We start from the raw sequence: 6058 nt of genomic DNA on the forward strand, positions 1-6058 counted from the left end.
GTATTTATTTATTTTGAGAGAGAATGAGAGCAAGCCTAAAGTTTAATCCTGGTGGAATTAGAGGTAAGATTTTGCCACAAGTGGCTTGATGGTGGGATATAGATCACTCTTCCTGAGGTCTTCTGCTGGTTTCAGAAAAGAGTAGAAATGATGTTTGATGATTTTGCTCCTACATATATTTTTAAAACACACACACACACACACACACACACACACACACGCGCGCGCGCGCACGTTCAACTTTCTACTTATCCTGAGTTTCTATGAGGAGGTTTCTATAAAGGATAGTGAAGAAATGGATCCAATGATTAAAAATTAATTTTGCCTGAATCTGTGAATCACAAGGTCGAAAACGGTCATCTGATTGGCTTTAGACTCTTAAAATTGGAATGCTATTCGGCTTAGCGGTCTGCGAAGGTCCAACTTTAGTCTTAGCGAAACCCTGCAGGGCACTTTAAAGCTCTTTAACAACTGGAAATCTTTTTATGTCAATGATGTATGTGTCCGTGGAGCACAAACATGTGGTTTACATTTCCCTTGAAATGTGCATGAAGTTAGAATTAAAAGACTGGTTGCTTGGCAAAGGTCATCATTTGGCAAGAGGGTGCTTGGTCTTGCTGATGCCATCCCTATTTGGAAAGCAGATGGGGAGACCTTTTGCCTATCTCAAAAAACATCTCAATCCTCTATTTGTAATTAATGAGCATAAAGGGGAAGCCAATTTTTCATATATTCAGACCAGATCAGAGAAGCCAATTTTTCCCCTAAGGGGAAAATCATTTAATGCTTAAGGATGAAAACTATTTTATGTCATTCAAGATAGGATATCTGTGCCTTCTTGCTCTGCAGCAGTACTTATTTTCAAACATTTTCTTGGCCCATGACGTGTGACCAAAATGCAAAAGAGGCTGGGTAAAAGGAAAGATCCCTGGGAAGTTTTCTCCTCATAGAGAAAGAGCCTATGTAGTGTTTAGCAACCCGGTGTTCTCTAGACCCTCATTCCTCAGTGTGAGGTGTGTAGACCAGCACCGTTAGCATCACTGGGAAGCCTACGAGGAATACAGAATCCCAAGCTACATCTTGGACCTAATGGATAAGGATCCACATTCTCACAAGATCTACAGGTGGTTCATAAGCACGTGAAAATTCGATTCTCAACTTTGTTTCTCACTGTTGAGACACAGACTAGTGAGACAAATTTTAGCTGCTCTGTGTTAGCTCCTCTCCATCCTGCTGCATGGCAACAGTGCTTGGAGCTTGGCTTTTCTTCCCCACCGGTCCCTTTCCCTCATTCTTGAGGTCCTTGCTAGGGAACTGGGCTCTTACCATGTGTCAGTCACTTTGCTAAGTCCTTTACATACATATATTTGCTAAGTCCTTTACGTATAGTCCTTTACATATATATATATTTGCTAAGTCCTTGAAACAAACTTATGAGGTAGCACTATTAACCTCTGAATTTGACAGATGAGGAAACTGAGGCACACAGGAGTAACTTGCCTAAAGTCAGACAGCTTGTACATGATGAAACCTGGGTTCAAACAAAGGTATTTGGGCTCCAGAGCTTATATTCTTTTTTTTAAAGAAAAGTGTATTTATCTATTTTGAGAGAGAACGAGAGCAGGGGAGGGGCAGAGAGAGACAGAGAGAGAGAGAGAGAGAGAGAGGAGAGAGGGAATCCCAAGCAGGCTCCGCACTGTCAGCACAGAGCCCAATGTAGGGCTCGAACCCACGAACCATGAGACCATGACCTGAGCTGAGATTAACAGTTGGACGTTTAACCGACTGAGCCACCCAGGCGCCCCCAGAACTTATATTCTTTTTATTAAAAAATTTTTTTTCAGCGTTTATTTATTTTTGGGACAGAGAGAGACAGAGCATGAACGGGGGAGGGGCAGAGAGAGAGGGAGACACAGAATTGGAAACAGGCTCCAGGCTCTGAGCCATCAGCCCAGAGCCCGACGCGGGGCTCGAACTCCCGGACCGCGAGATCGTGACCTGGCTGAAGTCGGACGCTTAACCGACTGCGCCACCCAGGCGCCCCAAGAACTTATATTCTTAACCACTAACCACTACACTGTACTGCCTCTGAGTATGATGCGGATCATGAAAACCTTGTTCTAAGTAGTATCTATGAAAATTAATGGTAAGGAAGATACCATATCATAGAAATGACAAGTTCCAAAATATTTGCAAGTATGAGGGGCATGTTGGGTCATGAACTATTTCTTACACTTGTCCAAATCAGTAGGTTGGATCCTAACATGTGTTAGAAATAAAGGCAGAGACTGGAACTTACAGAGTTAATGCTGCTCACAACTCCAAGTAAATTTATTCTGACAGATTGGAAAAACCTAGTCTTATATTCGTTTCAGTTCTGCTGCTGCAGATGTAGTTCTGTTTTAATACTGTTCCTGTAAAATGCCAAGCCCCAAATCCCTTGGTTTTTCTGGATATATTTGGATACCCTGAGGGCACTCGATGGCATGGTACTCAGGGTTCATTTCATGGGACTGTTTTATGGGACAAGTTCCCACCATATTCCAGGCCTTCATGGCTACAGAGGGCTCAAAACTTCTGGACATTTTTCATTGCCCAGGCTGTCAGATTATGAAATCAAGGAGCTGTGGCCTTGGTGTGATCAGTTTTCTTCATCCAACTCTGTGGTCTACTCAGTAAAATCAGTCCATCCTCCATGTGCCCCCAAAAGGAAATGATCTCACATGCATGTTAATAGGAACCCATATACACACTCATTGCTTCTCTCAGTGAAATTAATTTCAAACATTTGCAAGCATACAGGAATGCATTTGTGTGTGTTTGCAAATACATTGGCCCCGAGTCTGACCCTCAGTTAAGCTGCTTTGGTCATGTGTGAAGTGGGGGTCGAGGGGTTGCTTGAGGAGGTGAATGGCTCTACTTCCTGCTCTTCTGAGGGAGGTTACACTTCCTGTGTATTCTCTGAGATCTGCTGGTCATCAGCACAATTCAGTACCATGTAAAGAGGTGGTGTGTACAAAGAACACCACACTAGGGCTTTGAAGACCCAATTCCAGCCATGTCCCTTATTAGCTATGTCAGCTTGAGTGAGTACTTTGTACTAGAAACTGAGGTTAATGATTCTTACCTAGAGATCCCTGTAAGAATTAAATGAGGTCACCTGTGTGAAAGCCCTGGCATGATGCCTGCCACATTGTAAGGACTCAATATGTGTTCATTTTCCCCCTTTCTCGCAGCTGCTATCTTGGGATTTAGGGCCTACTTTAAGCACAAGTTCAAACCACTGGCGAGTTTTCTCTTCTGTCCTCCACCCCTTTAATTCATCCCCTCAAAGTCCTCCCCTCGAAGACTCTTGGAGAAACCAGAGCCCGTTCTGTATGTCATGCCCTGGCTTTGGTCTCCTGTTATCCCGGCCCCTGTAGTACGAGCTCATACTGATGTCAGTTCCATAGCCAAGAGTCTCACCTGCCTTGAGTCCTGCACCCCCGACTCAGGCTGGGCAGAGACTAAAGGGCCAGACTGGTAGGGGCCAGATAACTCAGGTGCTAATAACTCAGGTCCCCTAGACAAGTGTGTTCTAGGGAGAAGCTATTGATTATTAGTAATAAAACAACAATTGCATGAAGTACTTACCATATGCTAAGCCCTTTACATTTCTTTCCTTATTTATCTTCACAGTATCTCTGCAAGATAGGTATTATTATTGCCACTTTGCAAATGAAAAAACTGAGGCTTTCAGAAGACATAACTTTCTCAGAGTTATACGCGTAGCGTAAGAAGCTGTGGCGGTGAAAATGCTATGTATTTACCACGCTATTTTCTCTTCCTGAGCAAGTAAGAAGAATACAGCTTCCCTTGTAATTTGGTCAGGGCTATATGACTGTGTTTTAGCTAATGGACTGGCTCCTACAAGAGTGCAGGTTCTGCTTTCCCTACGAGGATGATCTTGGAAGGCATCTATTAGATGGCAGAGCTACAAGATAAAGAAGGGCCACCCAGCCCTGAGCAGACTTATGACACAAGCAAGAATCTTCTTTTTTTAAGTTTATTTGTTTATTTTGATAGAGACAGCGTGAGCACATGTGTGTATATGCAAGCATGCAGGGGAGTGGCAGAGAGAGGGAGAGACAGAGAATCCCAAGCAGGCTCTGCAGAACCAGATGCAGGGCTCAAACCCTCATGAGATCATGACCTGAGCCCAAATCAAGAGCTGGACGCTTAACCAACTGAGCCACCCGGACACCCCAAGCAAGGACAACTCTTATCAGAGATTTGGGGGTTAGTTGGGTGACAGACTGGGTTTTGGAGCTATGTTGTTGGGACACCAATGTTCCAACACACTTTGCTCTATACAGTCTCTTGATACTGATATTGAAGATAAATAATTGATAAGTGAACAAAATGTGAATAAAAAGAGAAGACAAAAGCTAAAAATGTGCTTCCGTTATGGAACAACAATACTGATTACAATTATTCATGCGAATTACCACATAATTGCCACTCAATAAATAGTTATTAACTATTAGTAAGTTTTATTTCACTTCCGAGTTGATTCTTTGTATTAAGTAGGTGTGGTCCATAAGTAAAAAGCCGCACCCAATCTCACGCTTAGAGATATAAACATGCTTGATGGCTGTTGTTTGAAGCACAACAACCATGTTCACAACTTAGAAAAAAAATTGGAATAACATGGGTACAAGTAAACAAACACTAGAAAGAGCCCACTCTAAAATTCCTAGTCATAGTGACCCTTTCTTGGGGCTATAGGCTGACATATGTAATACTGAGTTTTAAGCCGTAAGAAGATAATATTATACAGACATTCCAAAGGCTGTTGAAAGCAACCTCAGACTTATGTGATACTTTGTTTTTAGTCATGTGTTTATTGCTAGATAGGCTAGTTTTATCAGCTATGTCACATGATCACAAATACTCAAAAGACACTATTTGTAAGTTGTATGTTTTATACGGTACAAGCCTCTAACAGAATTATAATAATCACCTGCTAGAGAAACAAATTGACTGGAATATTCCCTTTCAGTATGAGAAAACTCAGACCTTTTTTTTTTTTTTAAGGAACTTAAAACACAAGAAGTGTGTATTTTCAATAATAATAGCAAACTTATAAAGCACGTTCTATGGACACTGCTCTTTTAGTTTTCACAACAACCCTAGAAGGAAATGGAGGCCATAGAGAAGTTAAATAACTTGTCCGAGGTTATCCAGCTTGTAAGGTGAAGAGCCAAGACTCAAACCAGACAAACTGGCTCCAGAATCTTCTCAAACCCAGCCAGCCTGGCTCCAGAACCTATGCCCTTCAACCACTCCATGCATGCCACTCCCTCCCTGTCATGAGCACTTCTGTGCTGCTTACTGTGGGCTCAGCACTGTTGCAGCATATGCTCAACTACTTTCTCCTCTTTTTGTCTGCAGACAACTCCATCTGACAAATCACTGCGGACTTTCACAAGCCCTTATTCTGACCGTGTTTCAGATTTAAACCCTTAGGGTCAATATCTTGCTGCCAGAGAAATTAGAGGAAATTTGATGAACAATTCAGTAGGCAGACTGTTCCAACACAAGGATTTTGCAAAGAAGTTAACTTCTAGTTTTGGCAAACACAAATCACGAATAAAAAGACATGGAAATGCCAGAGTTTACAAAAATCATAGTGCACAACATTTTAGTGGGTATTATTTATTAAGTCTTTTGCGGGCCAGGTTCTAGAGCATAAGATTTTATTCACATCATTATTTTGTTTATATCTCAAAATGCCTCTATGGAGTATATATTAATTATTTAGTTGACTATCAGATGCCATAGGTTTTAAATTGCACAATTAGTTTATGTACTAGCAAGCAAGAAAAAAAAATGTTGCTGAGACACACCATCAGCTGCAAGATACATTCTAATGTTAAAATGTGAAAGACTATGCATCTCAACTAATGAAATATGGCACAATCCCCGTATTACAGGTGAGGAAACAGACTTCATGAGGTTAAGCTGCTGAAGATCATGTGGTTAGCAAGCGGTAGAGCCAGGGCTCACATTCAGGTTA

The sequence above is a fragment of the Felis catus genome, chromosome C2 (assembly GCF_018350175.1).
Source record: "Felis catus isolate Fca126 chromosome C2, F.catus_Fca126_mat1.0, whole genome shotgun sequence".
Taxonomy (NCBI): domain Eukaryota; kingdom Metazoa; phylum Chordata; class Mammalia; order Carnivora; family Felidae; genus Felis; species Felis catus.